A 27,671-nucleotide genomic window follows, 5' to 3' on the forward strand; every position below is an offset into this window, starting at 1 on the left:
TGCAGTAAGGTGGATGTTGCAATAAAGCGAATCACACTAATGTTCTGCTATATCACCGCATGTAAAAGTTACGTTTACCCTATACTGTAGCCTATTGTGTGATAGCATTATGTCTAAAATGCAATGCACATACCTCAATTTAAAAATAATGCTAAAAAATGCTAACGATCATCTGAGCCTTTAACGAGTCAATCTTTTTGCTACAATAACTTCAAAGATCACTGATCATAGATCATCCTAACAAGTATGATAATAATGTTAAAGTTTGAAATATTGGGAGAATTACTAAAATGTGACAGACAAATGAAGGGAAAAAATAATGTTGGGAAAAAATGGCACTGACAGACTTGTTTGATGCAGTATTGCTATAAACCTTCAATTTGTAAAAATCTCAGTATCTGCAAAGTGCAATAAAACAAAGCACAATCAAATAAGAAATATTATTAAAAGAGCTATGCCTGGACAATAAGAAATGTTATTAAAAGAATAAATGGTGTCATTAAAACTTTAAGGAAATGAATACATTTTGTTAACTAAATATAGTTCATGGTCTCTATTTTTCGTGCTTTCTGCTTAAAGACTAAGTTGTGCCTAAAGCACAAAAAAACAAAAACAACATGTTACTAAATCATCTGGATGTTTATTATTATCTGGATGCTTGACAGAACAAAGACCAAGTTTTTAGATGATTTGTCTGAACATCTTTAATTTTCACCTTAATGGATGAAATCTCTTTTATGGTCTGAATGTTGTATCCCTCCCCCTTCAAATTCTTACGTTGAAATCTTAATGGTATTGAGAGGTGATTAGGTCAGGAGGGAGAAGCTCTTATGAATGGGACCAGTGTCTTTGTAAAGGAGAATCCAGAGAGCTCCCTTGCCTTTCCACCAGATGAGAACACAGTAAAAAGTTGGTACCTATGATCCAGGAAGCTCTCACCAAACACCCAATATGCCAGCCTTCAGAACTGTGAGAAATAAATGTCTGTTGTTGATAAGCTACCCAGGCTGTGGTATTAATACATTTATAGCAGCCCAAATGGACTAAGGCACTTGCCCTCATACATGATTGGGTATAAATAGAGCAAGTGCTTTCAAACCTTATTTGATTTCTTACTCAGCAATGAATGAAGATATCAGCTCTAATACAAAGTGGGAAACCTACCCACTGACATTCATCTCCCCAATGGTGAGCACAACTGTCATCAAACTATGGAATAATTTTGAGTACAATAAAAAGTGGGTTTAGGTTTCTCTTTAAAATAGTGCCTCCTAAAACTGTTATGGGAATTCATACACTGCCAATTTTTTTCTTTGCTGTAGAACATAATCAAAGAAGCCTCTCATATTTACAGGTAACAAAATTTGGTGGTTAGGTATCTTTATACTCAGTACACACACACACACACATGCACACATGTGCACACACAATCACAACCATATCTCTTGTTCCTATTGAATAGCCACCAAATACCTAACTTTCTTCCTGAAATCAGTAGATTTTAAAACAAAATTCAGTCAGATTTCTTTCTGAATTTGCTCAAAGTCTTGGCTTGTGTTTAATAGTCTTTTTTTTTTTTTTTTTTCTCAGAGCTTTTGTGTAATAAAGCTTTATTAAAGTATAAAGGAGATAGAGAAAGCTTCGGACATAGGCATCAGAAGGGGATAGAAAGAGTATGTGCTTGCTAGTGTTAGCAATGGAGTTATATCAGCTCAGTTCAGTTCATCTCAGTCACTCAGTCGTGTCTGACTTTTTGCAACCCCATGAATCGCAGCACACCAGGCCTCCCTGTCCATCACCAACTCCGGGAGTTCACTCAGACTCACGTCCATCAAGTCAGTGATGCCATCCAGCCATCTCATCCTCTGTCATCCCCTTCTCCTCCTGCCCCCAATCCCTCCCAGCATCAGAGTCTTTTCCAATGAGTCAACTCTTCGCATGAGGTGGCCAAAGTACTGGAGTTTCAGCTTTAGCATCATTCCTTCCAAAAAAATTCCAGGGCTGATCTTCAGAATGGACTGGTTTGATCTCCTTGCAGTCCAAGGAACTCTCAAGAGTCTTCTCCAACACCACACTTCAAAAGCAGCAATTCTTCAGTGCTCAGCTTTCTACACAGTCCAACTCTCACATCCATACATGACCACTGGAAAAACCATAGCCTTGACCAGACGCACCTTTGTTGGCAAAGTAATGTTTCTGCTTTTCAATATGCTATCTAGGTTGGTCATAACTTTCCTTCTAAGGAGTAAGCATCTTTTAATATCATGGCTGAAATCACCATCTTCAGTGATTTTGGAATGCAAAAAAATAAAGTCTGACACTGTTTCCACTGTTTCCCCATCTATTTTCCATGAAGTGATGGGACCAGATGCCATGATCTTCATTTTCTGAATGTTGAGCTTTAAGCCAACGTTTTCACTCTCCTCTTTCACTTTCATCAAGAGGCTTTTTAGTTCCTCTTCAATTTCTGCCGTAAGGGTCGTGTCATCTGCATATCTGAGGTTATTGATATTTCTTCCAGCAATCTTGATTCCAGCTTGTGCGTCTTCCAGCCCAGCGTTTCTCATGATGTACTCTGCATAGAAGTTAAATAAGCAGGGTGACAATATACAGCCTCGACGTATTCCTTTCCCGATTTGGAACCAATCTGTTGTTCCATGTCCAGTTCTAACTGTTGCTTCCTGACCTGCATATAGGTTTCTCAAGAGGCAGGTCAGGTGGTCTGGTATTCCCATGTCTTGAAGAATTTTTCACAGTTTATTGTGATCCACAGAGTCAAAGGCTTTGGCATAGTCAATAAAGCAGAAATAGATGTTTTTAGTCTCTAATGAATCAAAAGAATGTCTGGAGGTTGTAAAGACTTCACCAGACCTACTCCCATAATTTACATTTTAAGATAACAGGATTAGCCAGAAGATTTAATCCAGAGAATGTCTTGAGGCAGGATACATTGTTATATAATCCTAAGGAATGTAAGAAGAGGTGGCAAGAATACACAGAAGAACTGTACAAAAAAGTGCTTCAAAACCCAGATAATCATGATGGTGTGATCACTCACCTAGAACCAGACATCCTGGAATGTGAAGTCAAGTGGGCCTCACTACGAACAAAGGTAGTGGAGGTGATGGAATTCCAGTTGAGCCATTTCAAATCCTGAAAGATGATTCTGTGAAAGTGCTGCACTCAATATGCCAGCGAATTTGGAAAACTCAGCAGTGGCCACAGGACTGGAAAAGGTCAGTTTTCATTCCAATCCCAAAGAAAGGCAATGACAAAGGATGCTCAAACTACCACACAATTGCGCTCATCTCACACGCTAGTAAAGTAATGCTCAAAATTCTTCAAGCCAGGCTTCAGTAATACGTGAACCATGAATTTCTAGATGTACAAGCTGGTTTTAGAGAAGGCAGAGGAACCAGAGATCAAATTGCCAACATCCGTTGGATCATTGAAAAAGCAAGAGACTTCCAGAAAAACATCTATTTCTGCTTTATTGACTATGCCAAAGCCTTTGACTCTGTGGATCACAATAAACTGTGAAAAATTCTTCAAGACATGGGAATACCAGACCACCTGACCTGCCTCTTGAGAAACCTGTATGCAGGTCAGAAAGCAACAGTTAGAACTGGACATAGAACAACAGATTGGTTCCAAATATGGAAAGGAGTACATCGAGGCTGTATATTGTCACCCTGCTTATTTAACTTCTATGCAGAGTACATCATGAGAAACGCTGGGCTGGAAGACGCACAAGCTGGAATCAAGATTGCCGGAAGAAATATCAATAACCTCAGATATGCAGATGACACGACCCTTACGGCAGAAATTGAAGAGGAACTAAAAAGCCTCTTGATGAAAGTGAAAGAGGAGAGTGAAAACGTTGGCTTAAAGCTCAACATTCAGAAAATGAAGATCATGGCATCTGGTCCCATCACTTCATGGGAAATAGATGGGGAAACAGTGGAAACAGTGTCAGACTTTATTTTTTTGCATTCCAAAATCACTGAAGATGGTGATTTCAGCCATGAAATTAAGATGCTTACTCCTTAGAAGGAAAGTTATGACCAACCTAGATAGCATATTGAAAAGCAGAGACATTACTTTGCCAACAAAGGTTCATCTAGTCAAGGCTATGGTTTTTCCAGTGGTCATTAATGGATGTGACAGTTGGACTGTGAAGAAGGCTGAGTGCCGAAGAATTGATGCTTTTAAACTGTGGTGTTGGAGAAGACTCTTGAGAGTCCCTTGGACTGCAAGGAGATCCAACCAGTCCATTCTGAAGGAGATCAGCCCTGGGATTTCTTTGGAAGGAATGATGCTAAAGCTGAAACTCCAGTACTTTGGCCACCTCATGCGAAGAGTTGACTCATTGGAAAAGACTCTGATGCTGGGAGGGATTGGGGGCAGGAGGAGAAGGGGATGACAGAGGATGAGGTGGCTGGAAGTCTTCACTGACTCGATGGACATGAGTTTGAGTGAACTCCAGGAGTTGGTGATGGACAGGGAGGCCTGGTGTGCTGCGATTCATGGGGTTGCAAAGAGTTGGACACGACTGAGCGACAGAACTGAACTGAACTGAAGGAATGTAGAGGAAAAAAATCTGTCCTTTCTTCCTCCTTAAGAATTCCAGACCCCTCTCTCCTTTGGGACTCCTGGACTTCTTATCAACCTGCTTAGGAAATGACTCTCTCATTCCCCCCTTTTCTTTTAGGAGAATTATGTTGCCAATGGAAAGGGGCATCGTTTTAATTCCATAACAACTTTCTGCTATTTAGGGGCATTGCCCCTAAATTGTTGAGGCAACATATTCTCCTAAGCCCCATATTGAGGGTCTCTGATCCAGGGCCCCCAAGTAATAGTTGGAGGAGGCTGTGGTACTCATAGGAGCTTGGACAACCATTTGTAACTTAAAAGCTTTTAGATGGTTAGACCCCATTTTACAGCTACAGACATAAGGCAAAATAGTCATTAAACCAAGTTAAAATCGAAATGAAAAGTCACATTATGTCCATAGTTACATCAGTCCATCTTAAGGTTGTTAGATGTCATCATTTTAAGAAGAAGCGTCACATGTGATTGTTGTTGAAGGTATTTGCAGACTTGGAAAAAATCTTTTCCTTGAAGTGGAGATGTCCACCACAGGAAGCCTTCCACTGATGAAGAGGGGAGAGCTCCACAAACCCAGCAGTCAGACTGATTGTGAAATGCTGTGTAGGAGTGAACTCAGGACAGGAAGGCATTGTCTTGAGGGTCAAATGGCAGACTCAGGATTTTTGGAGTCAGCAGAAGTAGGCTCACATAGATTATCAGGCCCATCTTTTGGCTTGTCCAGAGAGTCCCATTATGGAAGCATATCGGGGAGAAAGTGGGCCAGGGGCTTCAGTGAGCACGGAGTAAGTTGCCCCAGTATCTAAAAGGAAATCGAAGGATTGGCCCCCCAAAATTATTAATACCCAGGTGTCGGGAGCCACATTAGGCAGTACTGACAAAATGGAGGCATGGCCCCAACCCCCTCTCCTCATCTCGCAGGCACGGCCCAGGGATGAAGGAGTTAGGCCTTGTGATTCTGACTTGTTCTTTCCTTCCTTTGGTTGAGTTGGCTGGAAAGAATGTTAAGGTGCTTGAGAGAAGAATGAGAAAGCACAAAGCCTTCTACAGTTGTGCCCAGAAAATAATCTATAAAATAACCATAGACATTTGTTCAAGGATCTTTACAAAGAATGTCCCAGGATGAGCACGTAGGCCACAGCTTGAGGCCATGGGAAGGATTGTTATCTGAGACCTGTTTGTGAGGGAAATATTTATGGCAAAAGAAGTTTGTTGAGTTTAGGGTTTAGGAATAATTAAGAATAGCTAGAAGCCTTTTTAAGAGATAGTGATCTTAAGATGCTAGGGGCAAACAGGATTTAGAAAGATAAATAAACTGAGGAATGTAGCATGAGTTACAATGTAATCACAAGTTAAGTATAGGACACATAAGAGAAAGTCTTCTCCAGGGGATCTTCCTGACCCAGGGATCAAACCCAGATCTCCCGCATTGCAGGCGCTTTAACCTCTGAGCCACCAGGGAAGCTCTAGATAATTGATAGTAAAGCCAATTCTGAGAGAATCGCTGAAGCAGGAACTCTGTTTGTAGGACAATAATGATTTCTGGAGACAGTAAATCTGGGTGGGGGAAACTGAAAATGTCAAACCTCTGACCTAATGCTTTTGTCAAAGTATAAAAGAGAACCTGTTTATAATAGCCAGGACATGGAAGCAACCTAGATGTCCATCAGCAGATGAATGGATAAGAAAGCTGTGGTACATATACACAATGGAGTATTACTCAGCCATTAAAAAGAATACATTTGAATCAGTTCTAATGAGGTGGATGAAACTGGAGCCTATTATACAGAGTGAAGTAAGCCAGAAGGAAAAACACCAATACAATATACTAACGCATATATATGGAATTTAGAAAGATGATAACAATAACCCTGTGTACGAGACAGCAAAAGCGACGCTGATGTATGGAACAGTCTTATGGACTCTGTGGGAGAGGGAGAGGGTGGGAAGATTTGGGAGAATGGCATTGAAACATGTAAAATATCATGTATGAAACGAGATGCCAGTCCAGGTTCAATGCACGATACTGGATGCTTGGGGCTAGTGCACTGGGACGACCCAGAGGGATGGTATGGGGAGGGAGGAGGGAGGAGGGTTCAGGATGGGGAGCACATGTATACCTGTGATGGATTCATTTTGATATTTGGCAAAACTAATACAATTATGTAAAGTTTAAAAATAAAATAAAATTAAAAAAAAAAAAAAGAGAACCTGAAGCTTGAAATAAACATGTAGTTCCGTACTATGAGTCAGAGGCTACATCATCGTCTGCTGACACTGCTCACCCCTTCAGGCTGATATCAGGCTGCTGGAGCTGGACTCCGGCACCTGGGGTTCCTCAGGTGTAATGAGGATGGGAGCTTGTGTGGGGACCCCTGGGGTACCTTCAGTCCTGATTGTCTTAAGAGACTGACCCTTGAAACCTATACCTCTGGGGGCAGTCTCTCTTCCAGTGTGGTCCCTTGCAGACAAGACATGGAGCAGGGGGCGGCCTAGATGCCCGAGGGCAATTCCGCTTGAGGTGCCCCTCCTTTCCACAGTAATAGCAAGCCCATCCCTTTTCACCTGGGTCCCTCTGGGCATTTTTCTCAGGCTGTTTAAGAACTGTTCTCATAGCCATTGAGAAGACTTCTGCCTGTTCCTTTGTCTTTCTCTGCCTTTCTTTTCCTCATATTCCCTACTATAATAGACTGTCTGAGCCAGTTGTAACAGATTATCTAAAGACTGATTTGGTCCATACGTCTGTTTTAATGGCTTACAGCGGATATCTGGAGCCGACTGAGTGAGAAAACTATCCTTTAAGATCACTTTTCCCTCTTCACTTTCAGGATCAATCTTGGTGAATCTGTGAAGGGCTTCTCTCAGTCTATCTAGGAATTTACCAGGAGCTTCCTTCTCCTCCTGTTCTATGTTTGCCAATTTGCCATAGTTTAAAGGCTTAGCACATGCCTGCCTGAGTCCTTCAAGAATACATCTGACAAAATGACTCTGATCCCATCTTCCTTTAGCTGATTGGGACCACCTGATTTCCAGTGGGGAGGGCAGATATCTTGTCCTCCCTCTTCCCTACTGATTCATTACCAAGCCATTCATCTCCATAAGCAGCTGCTTTTCCCAAAACTCAAGTCTGAGTCAGGAGTCAGTGTTTGTCCCAAGATATACATCACATCCTTCCAAGTAAGGTCATAAAGCAGAGTAACACCTTTAAAAGCTCTAATGTATTTTTCTGGGTCCTCTAAATAGTCTCCCAGATCCTCCTTGATTCTTTGTATTTCTTGATAAGAAAAAGGTTTATTAACTCTCATAGACTGATTATTTCTCCTGGTGGGTGCTTCATGAAGAGGCAACAGCTGTTCCTCAGTCTCTCTGGCTGCTCTGCACATATGATCCCATGGATAGATTGGAGAAACCTGCTTTTCTTTATCTCTTTGTCTCCTGTCCTCCATCTCATCTAGCAAAGTAGGAGGACAGGCGGGAACTGAAGGAGTCACACCCAAATCTATACCCTTAGGACATAAGTCTGGAATATTTCTCAGAAAGAAATGCTGCTTCTACCCATTTCCCTTGTTTTCTACAGAACTGGTCTAATTGTAAAACAGTATTATTATACTTAAGAGACCCTCCAATCGGCCACTGTTTGCTATCATCCAATGGATACTGTCAGATCTTTCCACCATGACCCATCAGGCAACACCTACCTGTACTGGAAGAAACACAAGCTGGAATCAAGATTGCCGGGAGAAATAACCTCGGATATGCTGATGACACCACCCTTATGGCAGAAAGTGAAGAGGAACTCAAAAGCCTCTTGATGAAAGTGAAAGAGGAGAGTGAAAACGTTGGCTTAAAGCTCAACATTCAGAAAACGAAGTCCATGGCATCTGGTCCCATCACTTCATGGGAAATAGATGTGGAAACAGTGGAAACAGGGTCAGACTTTATTTTTCTGGGCTCCAAAATCACTACAGATGGTGACTGCAGCCATGAAATTAAAAGATGCTTACTCCTTGGAAGGAAAGTTATGACCAACCTAACTAGCATATTCAAAAGCAGAGACATTACTTTGCCAACAAAGGTTCGTCTAGTCAAGGCTATGGTTTTTCCTGTGGTCATTAATGGATGTGACAGTTGGACTGTGAAGAAGGCTGAGCACTGAAGAATTGATGCTTTTGAAGTGTGGTGTTGGAGAAGACTCTTGAGAGTCCCTTGGACTGCAAGGAGATCCAACCAGTCCATTCTGAGGAGATCAGCCCTGGGATTTCTTCGGAAGGAATGATGCTAAAGCTGAAAGTCCAGTACTTTGGCCACCTCATGTGAAGAGTTAACTCATTGGAAAAGACTCTGATGCTGGGAGGGATTGGGGGCAGGAGGAGAAGGGGATGACAGAGGATGAGGTGGCTGGATGGCATCACTGACTCAATGGACATGAGTTTGAGTGAACTCCACGAGTTGGTGATGGACAGGGAGGCCTGGTGTGCTGCGATTCATGGGGTCGCAAAGAGTTGGACATGACTGAGCGACTGATCTGATCTGATCTGAATGGATACTGTGGCCATGCAGTATCACATAGGAAGACCATGTGTCTTCTTTAAGCCTTGGGGATCAAATCTATCCCAGTTTTTCAGGATACAGTTCAAAGGAGTGAGGCTGGAATTGTTAGCTCCCATCTTGTTCTGAAGAATCCCAGACGAGCCTCCAAGATGAAAAGTTGTTGCTGAACCACAAAAAGACATCGGGATTCTTAGCCTCCAGAGAAAAATTCAATCCAGGGCCAGAGACGAGGCTTGATCGCTCAGAGCTTTTGTGTAATAAAGTTTTATTAAAGTATAAAGGAGACAGAGAAAGCTTCTGACATAGGCATCAGAAGGGGGTAGAAAGAGTACCCTAATAGTCTTATTATTTGGATGTTTTTCCTTACTTAAGTACATTTTTTTCTTTTATTTACATTTCAATAGTGGATGCAAATGCATTTAAAGATAAGCAAAATGTGGAGAGTAGATGTGGCAATTCTGCTTGTCTTTAACATCAAATCTCACCTAATTGTTATCTTTACAAAGGTATGAGAAAGTAGATGAAAACTCATCTATATTTTATAATAAGTATTGAATGTTCTTTTAGGTTTGTGTAATTGTCAAATTATCATTTAATAATAGGGTAAGGTGGGTTTTACTATCCTCATCTTATAGGGTTCAGATAATTCAAACAACTTGTACATACTAAGAAGCTGAAAGGTATTGTAGCTGGGAGTCAAATTCAGCCCTAACTTCAAAGTATCTACTCAAATGTGTCTTTCCTTGCATATGGCTCCCCTAATACTGTAAGATAATTCTGCCTAGATATCTGTGTTCAATACCAGTTGAGTCTCCAATCTGAAATAAAAATTGAGATGTATTTTAAGACAGATTAAGTTTCTCTGTTGAAATTCTATATCTTGTGTTTAGAGTTGTTAAATGAGGAACACTACAAATACAGTGATTGCATATAACATATGTAATGTGTTGGTTATAAATTAAGACATAAAGGACCAGTACATCTAATAAATTAAGAAAAATAGAGAAGGGGGATTTACACCTTTGTCAATGGTTTCAGATTCATACTTGAGTATCTGTGAATTTTTTTTTTATGGTTTTCTGTCTCAGCATGAAATGCCATTCCTGCTGTGTTTTTAACCACCCAACATATTATTTGATGCTTTTGAAGTGAGCATGGCTGAAAAGTCAGAAAAATCAAACATTTAGAATCCTATGTAGAAAGAGAGCAAATAATGACAGCCAACAAGTACATATGTTCATGTGTGTATTTCAAACCTGAATAATGATACAGTATGCTGAACAAATAACACTCAAGGTATGGAGTTACTCTTATATGGTTATTAATTTTTATTGATAAAGTTTTATCTGAATAGAGTTATTATCTCTATTCTTCTTTTTGTATTACATGTGAGGAAACCATTATTCTCTTAAATTTCCCTACCTTTGTGTCTAACCCAGTCAAACAATTACAATAGATTTTCTTTTCTACAAACCTAGAGACTTATTTTTCTTCCTAGAGCAGTCAAGGCATCTGCTTGACATGGGGTAGAGGTGGGGACAGACACTTAGCTTCTGTCATTTATAACACTATTTTGATGTATGGCTTAAAGTCAGGCAGTCTTGAAAAGAAATTCTAAATTCCTTTTGTTCCCCCTTACACATAGAGGCAAGGTATGGTGGATTTGTCTATTATTTGGATATTTTGCCAAGATCCAGAGACTCAATGAGGATGAAACATTAAAAGTGACTCACAGATTTTTGCTCTTCATCTTGATGTTTGTTTTACTAAGGTTTGCAAGAAACAAAACTTTATATAAAGCAGTTTAAATCCTGTAGAAAGATCACTTCATTTCTGTAGAAAGGAAGAAAGCCTTCTTTACCTATTCTTATGAGAAATGCCAGAAGAGGGGGGATGAAGAAGTCCCCAGTGAAAGGAAGGGGAAAGTGGCTGCTGTAGCTCTTGTTTCCTCCTGCAAGTTTGCTATTTGTTTATTGGTTGTTCTGGGTCTTCACTGATGCACTCGAGCTTTCTCTAGTTGCAGGAAGTGGAGACTAGTCTCAAGTTGTGGTGCATGGGCTTCTCCTTGTGGTCACTTCTCTTGTTGCAATGCATGGGCTCAGTAGTTGTGGCACATGGGCTTAGATGCCCTGTGGCATGTGGAATCTTCCTGAAGCAGAGATCAAACCACTGGATCACCAGGGAAGTCCTCCTCCCAGCTTTTTGAGCTCAAACCTCGAAGGAAAGAAGCATTAGAAATTCCTGGTTGAGAGAATTTGAAGGGCTTCTGCTTATGGGTTTGAGAAGAGATTGTTATGCTGTAAAATCCAAAGCCAACACCTGACTGAGACCTAGTAATATCATGAGAGACCAATGGCATGAAGAGGCCCAAATCACAATCCCATCTCCCTAGGTTACTGTGTAGCATGGATAATGAATAGAGAAAAATTGAGCCTACTGGGAGCAAAATGAGCCAGTCACAGGAGTTCGTGAGGTTTTCAGCTTTAAGTAGATGGCAGAAGAGGGAAGTAGCAATATATCTAACAGCAGAGACTCTGATGGGCCTAGAAGCCAAGATCCAGGGCAGACTGAATTTGCAAGGCCATTGGGCACACAGAGAGCTGAGAAAAACTGACTGCGAGAAGTGTTAGCAGAGAGTAGCCACAGCAGGAGGACTGGGTGTCACGCTGAGTGGAGGCAGTCAGGGAAGGGGGGCCTCCTGGAGGAGGTCATGTTTGAACTGAAGATAAGGAGAGGGGACACTAGGTGCAAAGGGCCAGGACAGAAACAAGCATCGCATATTCAAGGAGCACGGAGAAAGCAACAATGGTGTGCCTGTAGCGTAGGGACCCAGGGCCCAGGGGGAGGGGAGGAGTGGCAGAGTTGGAGGTTGATAGGCAGATAGTGGCCGAGTGATACTGGGCCTCATAGGCCACTCTAAGGGGTTCAGACTTTGTGATATAATGGAGTTAGGAGAGGTTTGACCAGGGGATTATCATGATCTGATTAAGATTTTAAAAGATCATTTGGAATATTCTGTGACTAGTAGAAAGACAAGTCCAGAAGCAATAGCCTTCAAAGAGTACTGCAGTAGTTGAGATATGATGGTGGTAAATTTGGGGACAACGATAATGAAGAAAAATGTTTGGATATTGAATATATTTTAATAAAGTATAAAATCCTATTCATTAATTTCACTGTTTCACAAACTCAAATGCATTTTTGAGCCATTATTGTAGAGCACTTTTTTTTCTTTAACAAAGGATGAATAGAAAAATACAAATTACTTAGATATTTTATGTAGGGTACTTCAGTTAATTAGGGTAAAATTCACCGAAGGGGAAAAAGAGACACACTCTTGCTTCATATGCTATTTAAAAATTATTGTTGAACCAATTGATTAAGATACTATAAATGATTAAGTAAAACACCATATGATTCTTATAAATGAAAGAATAGGAAAATAACCAAGAGGAGCACTACTTTTCTTATAAAGAAAACATTTTTTAAAGTATTCTCAGTGATGTTAGAGTCTGTTATATTCAAAATTGAATTCCATTAATAAAGTAAGTTCCTTAATTCAATTCACTAGATGTGATCAAAGGGCAGTGAATTTTGAACAAATAAAGACAATTACTTTATGCAGTTCATAGTAATAAATGAAATATGCTGCCAGAAGAGGTCGTTGAGCCAATTCCTGTGGTTGTACTTTAAACAGAATTTTATTACTTCAGAACTACCAGGCTGGGTCTTGAAGTCTGTTTTAATTCAACATACATTTTTCTAAATGCATTCTTTATAACAGCCGCTAGGTACTATGGCTAAAAAGCTGACTAAAACACTCTCCTGCCTTTGAAGGGTTCTTAGTCGAGAGGAGGAATGAAGGAAAGAGAAATGAAGAAACTTGCACAAAATGTCTGGCTAGGGACACAAATGTTGCAACATTCAATTTCACTTGGCTGGAGCTTAATAGAAAATAGGCTTTGTAAAGTGAATGTTGAATGATAACTAGGCAGTGCAGGATGAGCAAAGATAAAGAGGACAGAGATAATAAAGTTCATAGTTCGGGACTAAAAAGTAATCTGGGAGATAGGCAGTGTGATAAAGAGCAGGCAAGAAACAGCAGAGGTGAGCAGAGGCTGGCCATTGGAAACAGTTTGGTCAGGCTGAGAGCTTGAACCTCATTAACACTAAGAATAATACCTCCTGGGAATAAAAGAGTGCTTACTCTATATAGGCACAGTTTTAAGGGTTTTATATACAGGTTCTCATTCAATCTTATCGACAACCTGGAAAATGTTATCGCAGTTTTAAAGAAGAATATGAAGCATAGCGATGTTAAGCAATTTGCCCAAAGTCACCCAACTTCCAGATGGTGCCAAGAACACATGAAGACTGATTTCAGAGCTCTGCTCTTGGTCACATAGATCTGTCTTATGTGATCGACATGGGATGGTGAGCTGTAAACGTTTTTCTTTTTCTTTTTTGCATAATATACACAGAAAAGGAGTAATATTTTCTCACAGTACAAGATGCTGGTTTGTTTTTTATATTAAGTAGAAATGGAAATAGGAATCCTGAAACTAAAAGCAAAAGGCCAGGTAAAGAGGCAAGGGGAGAGGAAGGGAACCAATAAATGTTCCTTGAGAATTTTACTGTGGGGAAATTCCAGGTTAAATGGTTTAAGGCCATGTTGTCCACACCTCTGCAGAAGCTGGAAGAGAAAAGTAGCTAAAGGAATAGTGTTATTTGTGCTTGCTTCTATGTAGCTCCTTGGTTATTTTCATTGTATAAGTTCATTCACATGTTGCACTTTTCTCTTCTTCCCTTCTCTCTTCTATAGCTGGCTTGAATGACCTGTCTGACTCTTATTCCTTATAGGAATATGACACAGATTCTTATGAACTGCAGTGAATGGGACCAGAACTGATTATGAGAGATTCTTGGCTCTGACAAATGCAGACTCTTCTACTTGCTGAGCTGCTGTAGAAGACAGGGAATTAGTAGCACATAGGACCATTAACAAATATTAGGATCTCAAGGACTTAAAATATTCTTATGCTTGGAATACAGGACAGCAATGCTATACTAGATGTTTGAAACTGATTTGTCCTGAGTTATATCTATATTTTATCCATAGAAATATCTTTCAACATGCACTGTTTGAGGAGCTAGAGTTCCTTTGTTCTCTTAAAACCTGGCAGAACCCTTCAGGGCAAACCACTGAGATTCTCCCACCTGGGGTTTGAAGTAGCACCGAAATCTCATTGTGCAAGCTTCCTAGAGCATCCATTTTACTCAAAGATTTGGGGAAATTTTGTTATTCCACAATAGAGATATGTCATAAACATAATGCATCATGTACATACATTTTTAAAAGATTTCTTTATTTAACCAAACTTTTATTGACTACCTACTATGACAGGTGCTGTTCTGGTTATTGGGAATGGAGCAGTTATTCCCACATATTTATGGTTATCTTATGCTGGTTAGTGATAAAAAAAATAGTATGTTTTAATAGTATGAAAAATCTCTTTTTTTCCTCTAGTTTTATTGAGAAATAACTGACCTGCCTTACTGTATAAGTTTGAGGTATATATCATGATGGTTTAATTTACATATATTGTGAAATGATTATCACAATAGGTTTAGCTAACACCCATTATCTCATATAGACATAATAAAAAGAAAAGAAAAAAGAAACCATTTCCCTCTTATGATGAGAACTGTTTTGATATACTCTCTTAACAGCTTTCCTATTGTCATAAACAATAGTCATCATCATCATTGTTGTACATTACAACTCTAGTAATATTTATCTTATAACTGGAAATTTATACCTTATGACTAAGTTATGTTTTTTGTTTTTTTTTCTTAGATTCCACATATAAGTGAGAGCACACAGTATTTGGCTTTGTCTGGCATATTTCACTTAGCATAATGCTTTCAAGGTCCATTCATGTTGCTGAAAATGGTAAGATTTCTTGATTTTTTTTAATGGTTTAATAATATTTCATTATATATCTTTATCTGTATATCTGTATCTATACACACCATGACTTCTTTATTCATTCATTCATCAGTGGACACTTATGTTGTTTCCATGTCTTCAATTTTATAAATAATGCTGCTATAAATATGGAGGTGCAGATATCTTTTCAAGTTGATATTTTTCATTTAATCCATTTTGACTTAATATTTTTGAATGGTGTATTAAAGGGATCCAGTTTCAATGATTTCATGTGTGACTGTCTAATTATCCCAGCACCAGTAATGGAAGAGACTTTCTTTTCTGTATTGAGTATACTTGAATACCTTGTCAAGTATTAGCTGACCATAAGTATATGCTTTGGTTTATTTCTGGGATCTCAGTTCTGTTCCACTGATCTATGTGTCTATTTTTATAGCAGTGCATACTGTTTTGATTACTATAGCTTTATAGTATAGCTTGAAATCCAGAAGTGTGATGCCTCCTGCTTTGTTCTTCTTAGGATTTGCTATTTGGGGTTCTTTGTGGTTTCACATAATTTTAGAAGTGTTTTTGTTTTTTGTTTTTTTTTTCTACTTCTGTAAAAAATGTCATTGAGATCTTTTTTTTTTTTTTTTTTTTTGCTGGCATTTTTTTTTTTTATTTTTAAACTTTACAATATTGTATTAGTTTTGCCAAATATCGAAATGAATCTGATAGAGACTACATGGAACATATATATAGCTTTTGGTCGTGTTGTCATTTTAACAGTATTAATTCCTCGAATCCATGAACACAGGATATATTTCCACTTAATTGTGTCTCCTTTGACTTTTTTCATTAACAACTTGTAATTTTCATAGTATAGATTGTTCACCTCTTGTTTAAATTTATTTATAAGTATTTTATTGATTTTTATGCTACTGTAAATGGAATCAATTTCCTTAATTTTTTCAGAAAATTTGTTGTTAGTGCAAGAAATGCTACTGATTTTAGTCTGTTAATTTTGTACCCTGCAACTTTATGGAATTCGTTGATTAGATCTAACACTGTTTTGGTGTTACCTTTAGAGTTTTCTGTATATAAAATCATGTTATGTGTAAATATAGACAATTTTATCTCTTTCTTTTCCATTCTGATGTCTTTTATATCTTTTTCTCACATGATTGCTCTATTTAGGACTTCAGTTCTGTGATTAATAGAAGTGGTGAGACTGGCACTTTTGTCTTGACAGTAGAGGAGTTATCTGTCAACACTTTACCATTGAGCATGATATCTGCTGTGGGCTTGTCATACAAGGCTTTTATTATGTTAGGATACATTCCTTCTATGCTCCTTTTATTAAGAGTTTTTTTCATGTAGGGTGTTGACTTTTGTCAATTGCTTTTTGTGTGTGTGTCTACTGAGATGATCATGATCCTTTTCTTACATTCCGTTAATACAGTGTATTATAGTGATTAATCTGTGTATGTTAAATAATTATTGTACCCCAGAGATGAATCCCACTTGATCATACTGAATAATCCTTCTAATGTACTGCTGAATTTTGTTTGTGAGTATCTTATTGAGAATTTTTACATCAATATTCATCAGAGATATAGGCCTATAGTTTCCTTTTCTAGTAGTATCATTTTTTGGTTTTAGTATTAGAACAATGTTGGCCTCATAAAATGACTCTGAGAGTGTTCCCTTGTATTTGATCTTTGAGAATAATTGATGTTAATTATTCTTTAAATGTTTGGCAAAATTCAGTGAAGCCTATTTGGTCTTGGATTTTTCTTCATTGGGAGATTTTTGATTATTGACTCTATCTCTGTACTAATAATTGATCTGTTCCTATTGTTCCTATTTTCTATTTCTATGGGGATTTTTTTTAAATATAATATTTTGCCTTCAGAAGCTGGAGAAAATAAATCATGAACGTTTTGATTTAGACTGTGGACTAGTAAACTGTGCACTAAAGAAAGTGAAAGTGAAGTCGCTCAGTCGTGTCCGACTCTTTGCGATCCCATGGACTGTTGTCTACCAGGCTTCTCTGTCCATGTGATTTTACAGGCAAGAGTACTGGAGTGGGTTGCCATTTCCTTTTCCAGGGGATCTTCCTGACCCAGGGATTGAACCCAGGTCTCCTGCATTGCAGGCAGATGCTTTACCCTCTGAGCCACTAAAGAGCCATATAAAAACTATTTTAGGCACTGCAGGCCAAAGGCTAAAGTCTAGGATGTTCCACAGATACTCATCTATTATATAGTTCCAGTCACAGCTCCTCAATTCTGCTATTACAGTGTGAAAGCAGGAAAAAAACATATAAACTCATGGCTGTGGCTATATGCCCATTGAACCCTCATTTGCAAAAACTAGCAGCAGGTCAGATTCAGCTCATGACCATAGCTTGCTACCTTCTGGTTAGAACAAAGTCCTTTTTTTTTTTTTTTTTTAATTTCACTGAGACTGGGTCTAAAATGGTTTCATTTTTTCCTATCTTTAAATTGAATCAAAAAAGTTTAAGCACTCTATCTCCCCATTTCTCTAGGTCTGGGAAGGGTCTGGCGTAATTAATACAAAGAATGATAAGCCCTGACTTGTGATGTGACAGTCTTGGGAGAGGCAAGTCAGCCATTAGCCCAGGGACTTCTGGATGGACATGATGAGCATCAGGCTGAGCTCCAGTAATTGCTCCCAAGAAGCAAGTACAGATTCAGATGTCCTTGCTTGTTCAGATGGTGTTTTGATTTCTGATGCTACTTGTTAAAACCTTCTCTGGAAGAGGGATCTGAAAACGGGAGATAGGAAGTAAAGTCATGACAAAGACTGCATGATATTTATATCCATCTTCAGTCACACTTATCCAGAGGGAGAGTGATGTCTCACTGGGACCAAAGACGGGAGAAAGGCCAGGGACAGATGGTTGATGACACTATTTCTTTTCTTTTTTTGTCCGTGACAATAACACAAAAAATGGACACTTTCCTTTGTAAGAACCTGTTTTGAGAGTGTTCAAAGAGACTGAGCCAGGTAGATGTGATAAGGAAGGATTTTGTTGTTAACTTCTGGAAATTCCATCACCCCTACAAAACACCTTTTTTCTAACAATACTGAAGAAGACATTAAGAAGGAAGCAGGAAAGGGAGGGAAGGAGGACAATATGGAGGGAGAGAGGAGGGAAGAGATGCTGCCTGCTATCTTTGGCCAGGACCCGAGAACTCTGGGAGCAGTGGGTGGTGGCTAGGCTTTCTTTCTTCTTCTACCCCTTGGATAACTTCCTCTGGAAGAAGCTGACCGTCACTGAATAGGTTCACCCCATGTACTGCAGAGCCCAGAGATCACCAGTGTTGACAAGGTTTAAGATCAATTAATCTGCCCCTTTTAATCCTGGATTCTCAAATATTAATAAGCTTAAGAATCATCTAGATGGCTTATGAGAAGCATATTCATGAACTGTATTTCCAGAGATGTTGATAAGTGGGTGCAAGGTAGAGTTCAGAATTTCTATATATAATAAGCCCCCTACTTCCCAGTGGAATTTGTGGCAGATGTTTGGGGTCAGTTCCAGAGTGTTCAAACATTTGAATAAAAGGGACAATAGAAACTCATGATTATTTAAATAATTATTAAATGTTTTTCTTGAGTGCAAATTAATTGCGTGAAAAATGAATGTTTTGCTATAAATTTTAATGATAAGACTTAAGTTGTAGCATTTTAATTCAGACTAAAGTCTCTTGGGAAATTAATAATCAAAATAATAATTTTAAAGACAATATGTTTTTCTATAACCAACAAAAAAGAAAAGTTAAACCTAAAAAAATGTAGATAGATATTTTCATACCATGGTTACTTAATTTAGAAAAATGTATTTTTTTCTTTCTAAAGTTTAAATTGATGAAAGGGTTTTAAAAATCAGAATTTCTTATTAAATTCTCTTTATCAAATAATGTTTTTGGAAAGAAAAAGAAGTTATTCCAATTTGAACTGTAATTACTGCATGAAGTATAATGATTTGAGCTGTATACTGATAGCATGCAATATAAGAATAAACCAAGTTATTAAAAAAATGAAATATATCATATTTTTCAGAATGTAGGGTGATTTTACACAAAACTGTACTCCAACTCATTGTGTACAAGGAGAAGCATTTTGCTTCAAAATACATTCATCACCTTTTGAATCATTTAAAACCTGAATTTTAGGATTTTAATGGCCTAAATAAAGGTACCACCTTCCTCTGTCCTTAGCCCATCTGGGATGAGTGCTCCATGATTATGAAAGAACAATTGACTTTACTAAGCAAGGAAGAAGACCCCAGATTACCTGATTTAAACTTTGTAAAGACTTCTACTTTGTTCACACTTAGGAAGCATTTTGAAAGGAAACAAATCCATGCATGCTGAAACCATTTCTGTTTGTGTAGCTTTCTGTTGCCAACATTTTTTCATGAATGTCTGTCATGTCTTTTTATACATATCTTTTATATATAGACCTTATATGGGGACTATCTAAATCCACATTCACATCGGAAATTCCAAATGAAGTATAAAGCCATTATTCATATAATTTGATACAAAGAAAATATTCAAATTGTTATCATAAGAGGAGAACATTCTAAAGGTAAATGAAATAAGCTACAAAATCTAAATTTCTGTATATCTCCTCTTCATTTTGTAGCTGATCCACTCTGGTGAGTGGGTAGGTATTTGAACATTTGGCATTGGCTTTGCTGAGGATAGAGCTGGAAGGTCTGAAAAGAAAGCAGGTACCCAGGAATGCTCTCATCCTTCCCAGTCTATTCATTATTGAAACATTTGTATTACAAAGTCCTTAGTAAAATAAAAATGAACCTCAAAGTTATTCTGACTTTGATACAAAGTGATTTAATCAATGGATCTGGTAGTCCTTCTAAATACCTAGTCACATGGCTAAGATTAGCCACCCACACCCACTTCCCCACTCCTATGGTGGACTGAACTGTGTTCCTTACAGATTTGTTGGTCTTAAATCCCAGTAACTGTTAAGTCCAGTCATTCACTCGTGTATGACTCTGTGACCCCATTAAACTGCAGCACACCAGGCTTCCCTGTCCATCACCAACTGCTGGAGCTTGCTCAAACTCATGTCCATCGAGTCGGTGAAGCTATCCAACCATCTCATCCTCTGTCATCCCCTTCTCCTCCTGCCTTCAATATTTCCCAGCATCAGGGTCTTTTCCATCAGGGTCTTTTCCAGTTCTTCACATAAGGTGGCCAAAGTACTGGAGCTTCAGCTTCAGGAACAGTCTTTCCAATGAATATTCAGGACTGATTTCCTATAGGACGGACTGGTTTGATCTCCTTGCTGTCCAAGGGACTCTCAAGAGTCTTTCCCAACACCACAGTTCAAAAGCATTAATTCTTCTGCACTCAGCTTTCTTTAAGATCCAACACTCACATCCAAACATGACTACTGGAAAACCATAGCTTTGACTATATGGACCTTCGTCGGCAAAGTAATGTCTCTGCTTTTTAATATGCTGTATAGGTTGATCATAACTTTTCTTCCAAGGAGCAAGCATCTTTTAATTTCATGGCTGCAATCACCACCTGCAGTGATTTTTGAGCCCAAGGAAATAAAGTCTCTCACTGTTTCCATTGTTTCCCCATATATTTACCATGAAGTGATGGGACCCGATCTCATGATCTGCATTTTTTGAATGTTAAGTAAGGTTTTTACTCACTTTCACTTTCATCAAGAGGCTCTTTAGTTCCTCTTCACTTTCTGGCACAAGGATAGTGTCATCTGCATATATGGGGTTACTGATATTTCTCCCAGCAATATTGATTCCAGCTTGTGCTTCATCCATCCCAGCATTTCACATGATGTACTTTGCATATAAGTTAAATAAGCAGAGTGACAACATACAGCCTTGACGTACACCTTTCCCAATTTGGAACCAGTCTGTTGTTTCATGTCCAGTTCTAACTGTTGCGTCTTGACCTGCATATAGATTACTCAGGAGTCAGGCAAGGTGGTCTGATATTCTCATCCCTTTAACAAGTTTCCACAGTTTGTTGTGATCCATGCAGTTAAAGGCTTTAATGTAGTCAATGAAGCAAAAGTGAATGATTTTCTGGAATTCTCTTGCTTTTTCTATGATCCAACAGATGCTGGCAATTTGATCTCTGGTTCCCCTGCCTTTTCTAACTCCAGCTTGAATATCTGGAATTTCTCAGTTCACGTACTGTTGAAGCCTAGCTTGGAGAACTTTGACCATTACTTTGCAAGCGTATGAGATGAGTGTAATTGTGCGGTAATTGGAACATTCTTTAGCATTGCCTTTCTTTGGGATTGCAACAGTCTTGGGAGCTACAGTGTGCTGGCATAAGTCCTTTTGAAGGAATTAAACATTACAGCCATTATCTGTAACATTATCTACCATAATCTGGCCTCAGGCCAAACTACAAGGAGGGAACACAGCCCTGCCCATCAACAGAAAGTTGGATTAAAGATTTATTAAGAATGGTCCTGCCCCTTAGAGCAAAGCCCAGACTCCCTCACAGCCAGTCCCTCCCATCAGGAAGCCTCCAGAAGCCTCTTATCCTTATCCATCAAAGGGCAGACAGAATGAAAACCACAATTACAGAAAACTAACCAAACTGGTCACAAGGCTCACAGCCTTGTCTAACTCAACGAAACTATGAGCCATGCCATATAGGGCCACCCAAGATGGACATGTCATGGTGGAGAGTTCTGACAAAACATGGTCCACTGGAGAAAGGAATGGCAAACCACTTCAGTATTATTGTCTTGAGAACCCCATGAACAGTAACTGTGAATGGGACCTTATTTGGAAATAGAGTCTTTGCAAATGTGTTGAAATTAAGATGAGGTCACCCTGGATTAGGATGAACCCTAAATCCAGTTAGTCTTCTTATGAGGAAAAAAAAAAAAAAATTGGAGACTCAGAGACACTTAAGAAAGAAGGTCACATGAAGCCGGAGACAGAGATTGGACTTAGGTGGCCACAAATCAAGAAACATCAGGTTTGGTGGGAAGCATCAGAAGCCAGCTTAAAACTCAATATTAAAAAAAAACTAAGATCATGGCATCCAGTTCCATCACTTCATGACAAATAGAAGGGGAAAAGTGGAAGCAGTGACAGATTTCCTTTTCCTGGGCTCTAAAATCACTGCAGATGGTAATTCCAGCCATGGAATTAGAAGACAATTGCTTCTTGGCAGGATAGCTATGACAAACCTAGATAGCATGTTAAAAAGCAAAGACATCAATTTGCTGACAAAGGTCAGTATAGACAAGGTTATGGTCTTTCTAGCAGTCATGTACGGATGTGAGAGCTGGGCAGTAAAGAAGGCACAGCACTGAAGAATTGATGCTTTCGAATGTGGTGCTGGAGAAGACCCTTAAGAGTCCCCTGGACAACAAGGAAATAAATCTAGTCAATCCTAAAAGAAATCAACCCTGAATACTCTTTGGAAGACTGATGCTTGCTAAAGCTGAAGCTCCAATACTGTGCCCACTTGATGCAAACAGCTGACTCTGGTGCTGGGAAAGATTGAAGTCAGAAGAGGGTGACAGAGGATGAGATGGTTGGATGGCATTACTGATTCAATTCACATGAACTTGGGCAAACTCTGGGAGATGGTGAGGGACAGGGAAGCCTGGCATTCTACAGTCCAGGGTTGCAAAGAGTTGGACATGACTTGGCATCTGAACAACAACAACTGGAAGCTAGAAAAGGCAAGGATTGATTCTTCCTGGAGATTTTGGAGAGAAGCTGATAACACTTTGATTTTGGACTTCTAACTTCCAGAATTTTGAAAGAATATATTTGTTTTAAGCCACCCAGTTTGTGATAACTTGTCATGGCAGCCTTATGAAATTAACATATTCCTCATAGATTTAATTCATATTTGGCTATGGCAGGTAGTTGGGACAATGCTATAGTAATGACTCTGTGAGTAACAAGAAGGATTAAGAATTCTGTTCACTTGGGAAATAAAAGTTGAGAGCAGAGAGGAAAAAAGGAAGTATTGTTGAATCCTTTATTGAAGTAGGATTCAAGTATTTATTGAAACCTAATAATCCACAGTATTATTTCATATTGATATAAAAGTATTTCCCTTAGTTTACGCTATAAGTGAGTTCTCAATATTCTATTTTCCCATTAGATTCTTAATTTTTTAGGTCATTGACTAAATTATTTATGATGTATTCTTGGAACCTATAAAAGTACCTTAAACATAGTTTTTGTTCAATATTAATATGTATTAGTTTCCAATTCAAACTAGTAACTTCTTTCCAGACATTGACATGTTAAAAAAATATAAAATATGCTCAACCTCTAATGTACCCAACGGTACTAAAACATTCCTCTGATTTTCCTTGGAAATGTTCCTTTCTATGTAAATATAAGATGGTTAAAAGAAAATCACTTTTACCCCTTTAATATTGGGTTACAAAGCTATGGAATCAACGTTCTCCCAACTTCTGCATTTGCAGAATGAACTACAAATATAAGAAGATTTATTGGTATTTCATTGACCTTTCTGTTGCAGACTACATAAAAATCTCAAGGGCTAGCTTACAGTTAAATTAATAGAGATAGCACATCAGGTACAAGGTCACTTTGCTTTTCTTCTATTGAGTTTTTCAGCCTATAATAGATATTAATTACTCAAGCTGTGTGCAGGAATACTGGTTATTTCATCAGTGAGTATCTCCTTACAACTTGGCTTTGATGAAAAAATGGATATATTTCTGGCCATCAAAAGGCCACATAAGATAACGGCATTTTATTCTCCAAATACATGAAAAAGTTTATTGGCAAGGAACAGAGTTCAATGTAAATTGTATACACTGCATCAGATTGCATAAATATTCAGTATATTATGATTTTGCTGCATTTTATCATTTTCATATGATGTTGAAGGAGGCACTCCAGGACATTAGGAGGTCTATGAATGGAAACATTGGCAACTGTTCTCTGAAGAGTGTTAATGAGACACTGTTTCTGACACTTAAAAAATACAAAAGGTATAGTATAAAAGAACAAAAAGGAGAATAACAATGATAGCATGGATAATTTTAGCTTGAAAGGATGAAATTATCTTTTTGTAATAAAACCAAGTCACACATTCCATATGTGCATGAATTTAAAATAGTTATAATGTTTTAAATGAGGCACACAAAAAGATGAACTGATTTGTTTATTACCACAAATGCTGTGAGTTATTTTTAGTGATTTAAATCCTAGAATAAGTCCAAAGAAAACTGTACATGTTATATAGGTCTCTACATATTAAGGTAGCATATGAGAATCTATTATTTCTCATCAGTTTGACAAATATTTATTGAATAACAATTGTGCACAAGATTCTGGGAATGTAAAGGTAAAGAAAACATGGACTTATTCCCTGAAGACCTCACAATATTTAGGGAGATAGATACAAAAGGAACTTTAGTATGTTGTGGTAAGGATTATTACAAGGATTCACACAATTTCATGGGAACAAAAAGGAGGTTTGTACATCTGAATCTCAGGGAAAAGTTTCACAGAGGACACGCTGCCTCATCTGAATCATCTGGCTTTCAACAAAGTATTGGAAATAATTCCTAAGATACTGTTGTGGTTAAGATGAATATATATGGGTAATATTACCAGACAGTTTGTTGAATCTTTAGGTGATAAACCTTTCCTAATGAATAAGTTCAGTTCAGTTCAGTTCAGTCGTTCAGTCGTGTCTGAAACTTTGCTAGCCCATGGACTGCAGCATGCTAGGCCTCCCTGTCCATTACCAACTGCCGGAGTTCAGTCAAACTCATGTCCATTGAGTCAGTGATGCCATCCAACTATGTCATCCTCTGTCATCCCCTTCTCCTCCCACCTTCAATCTTTCTCAGCATCAGGGTCTTTTCCAAGGGAGTCAGTGCTTTGCATCAGTTTAGTTCAGTTCAGTTGCTCAGTCATGCCTGACTCTTCCCAACCCCATGGACAACAGCAGGACAGGCCTTCCTGTCCATCACCAACTCCCAGAGTCTACTCAACTCATCTCCATTGAGTCGGTGATGCTATCAAACCATCTCATCCTCTGTTGTTCCCTTTTCCTCCTGACTTCAACCTTTCCCAGCATCAAGGCCTTTTCACATGAGTCAGCTCTTTCCATCAGATGGCCAAAGTATTGGAGTTTTAGCTTCAGCATCAGTCCTTCCAATGAACACTCAGGACTGATCTCCTTTAGGATGGACTGGTTGGACCTCCTTGCAGTCCAAGGGACTCTCAAGAGTCTTCTCCAATACCACAGTTCAAAAGCATCAATTCTTCAGCACTCAGCTTTTTTTTATAGTCCAACTCTCACATCCATACATGACTAGTGGAAAAACCATAACCTTGACGAGATGGACCATTGTTGGTAAAGTAATATATCTGCTTTTTAATATGCTGTCCAGGTTGGTCATAACTTTCCTTGTAAAGAGTAAGCGTCTTTTAATTTCATGGCTTCAGTCATCATCTGCAGTGATTTTGGAGCCCAGAAAAATAAAGTCAGCCACTGATTACACATCTATTTGGCATGAAGTGATGAGACCAGATGCCATGATCTTAGTTTTTTGAACGTTGAGCTTTAAGCCAACTTTTTCACTCTCCTCTTTCACTTTCATCAAGAGGCTCTTTAGTTCTTCTTCACTTTCTGCCATAAGGGTGGTGTCATCTGCATATCTGAGTTTATTGATATTTCTCCTAGCAATCTTGATTCCAGCTTGTGTTTCATCCAGCCCAGCATTTCTCATGCATATAAGTTAAATAAGCAGGGTGACAATATACAGCCTTGACGTACTCCTTTTCCTATTTGGAACCAATTTGTTGTTCCATGTCCAGTTCTACTGTTTCTTCCTGACCTGCACACAGATTTCTCAAGAGGCAGGTCAGGTGCTCTGGTATTCCCATCTCTTGAAGAATTTTCCACAGTTTATTGTGGTCCACACAGTCAAAGGCTTTGGCATAGTCAATAAAGCAGAAATAGATGTTTTTTTTCTGTAACTGTCTTGCTTTTTCAATGATCCAGCAGATGTTGCCAAGTTGATTTCTGGTTCCTCTGCCTTTTCTAAAACCATCTTGAACATCTGGAAATTCATGGTTCATGCATTGTTGAAGCCTGGCTTGGAGAATTTTGAGCATTACTTTACGAGCATGTGAGATGAGTGCAATTGTGCAGTAGTTTGAGCATTCTTAGGCATTGCCTTTCTTTGAAATTGGAGTGAAAACTGACCTTTTCCAGTCCTGTGCCCACTGCTGAGTTTTCCAAATGTGCTGGCATATTGAGTGTAGCACTTTCACAGCATCATCTTTTAGGATTTGAGATAGCTCAACTGGAACTCCATCACCTCCCCTAGATTTGTTCATAGTGATGCTTTCTAAGGCCCACTTGACTTCACATTCCAGGATGTCTGGCTCTAGGTCAGTGATCACACCATCGTGATTATCTGGGTCGTGAAGATCTTTTTTGTACAGTTCTTCTGTGTATTCTTGCCATCTCTTCTTAATATCTTCTGCTTCTGTTAGGTCCATACCATTTCTGTCCTTTATTGAGCCCATCTTTAACTGAAATGTTCCCTTAGTATCTCTAGTTTTCTTGAAGAGATCTCTAGTCTTTCCCATTCTATTGTTTTCCTCTATTTCTTTGCATTGATCGCTGAGGAAGGGTTTCTTATCTCTCCTTGCTATTCTTTGGAACTCTACATTCAGATGTTTATATCTTTCCTTTTCTCCTTTGCTTTTCAGTTCTTTTCTTTCACAACTATTTGTAAGACATCCTCAGACAGCCTTTTGCTTTTTTGTATTTCTTTTTCTTGGGGATGGTCTTGATCCCTGTGTCCTGTACAATGTCACGAACCTATGTCCATAGTTCATCAGGCACTTTATCAGATTTAGTCCCTTATATCTATTTCTCACTTTCACTGTATAATCATAAGGGATTCGATTTGGGTTACCTGAATGGTCTAGTAGGGAAACTACTTTCTTCAATTTAAGTCTGAATTTGGCAATAAGGAGTTCATGATCTGAGCCACAGTCAGCTCCTGGTCTTCTTTTTGCTGACTGTATAGAACTTCTCCATCTTTGGCTGCAAAGAATATAATCAATCTGATTTCGGTATGATCATCTGGTGATGTCCATGTGCAGAGTCTTCTCTTGTGTTGTTGGAAGAGGGTGTTTGCTATGACCAGTGTGTTCTCTTGACAAAACTCTATTATCCTTTGCCCTGCTTAATTCTGTACTCCCAGGCCAAATTTGCCCGTTACTCCAGGTATTTGTTGACTTTCTACTTTTGCATTCGAGTCCCCTATGATGAAAAGGACATCTTTTTTGGGTGTTTGTTCTAGGAGGTCTCATAAGTCTTCATAGAACCATTCATTTCATCTTCTTCAGCATTACAAATTAATTAATGGATCAATGTCAAACTGCAGGAGACCTCTGGATTACTTTATCAGACCTTCCTTTGTTTCATTTTTAATTGAGTATTTGATTCCATGATATTATTTAAGGCATATTTAATAAATTTAGTAAGTGTTAGCCCCTTAG

The 27,671-nt window shown here is 38.6% G+C and overlaps 1 protein-coding gene across 1 annotated transcript in view; it reads right to left on the bottom strand.

Moving 5' to 3' along the window:
* FUT9 (fucosyltransferase 9) overlaps positions 1–27,671 on the bottom strand; it is a 235,857-nt gene that overhangs the window by 118,892 nt on the left and 89,294 nt on the right. The gene's annotated exons all lie outside the window — the stretch shown is intronic.

The sequence above is a fragment of the Bos indicus x Bos taurus genome, chromosome 9 (assembly GCF_003369695.1).
Source record: "Bos indicus x Bos taurus breed Angus x Brahman F1 hybrid chromosome 9, Bos_hybrid_MaternalHap_v2.0, whole genome shotgun sequence".
In the NCBI taxonomy this organism is placed as follows: Eukaryota; Metazoa; Chordata; class Mammalia; order Artiodactyla; family Bovidae; genus Bos; species Bos indicus x Bos taurus.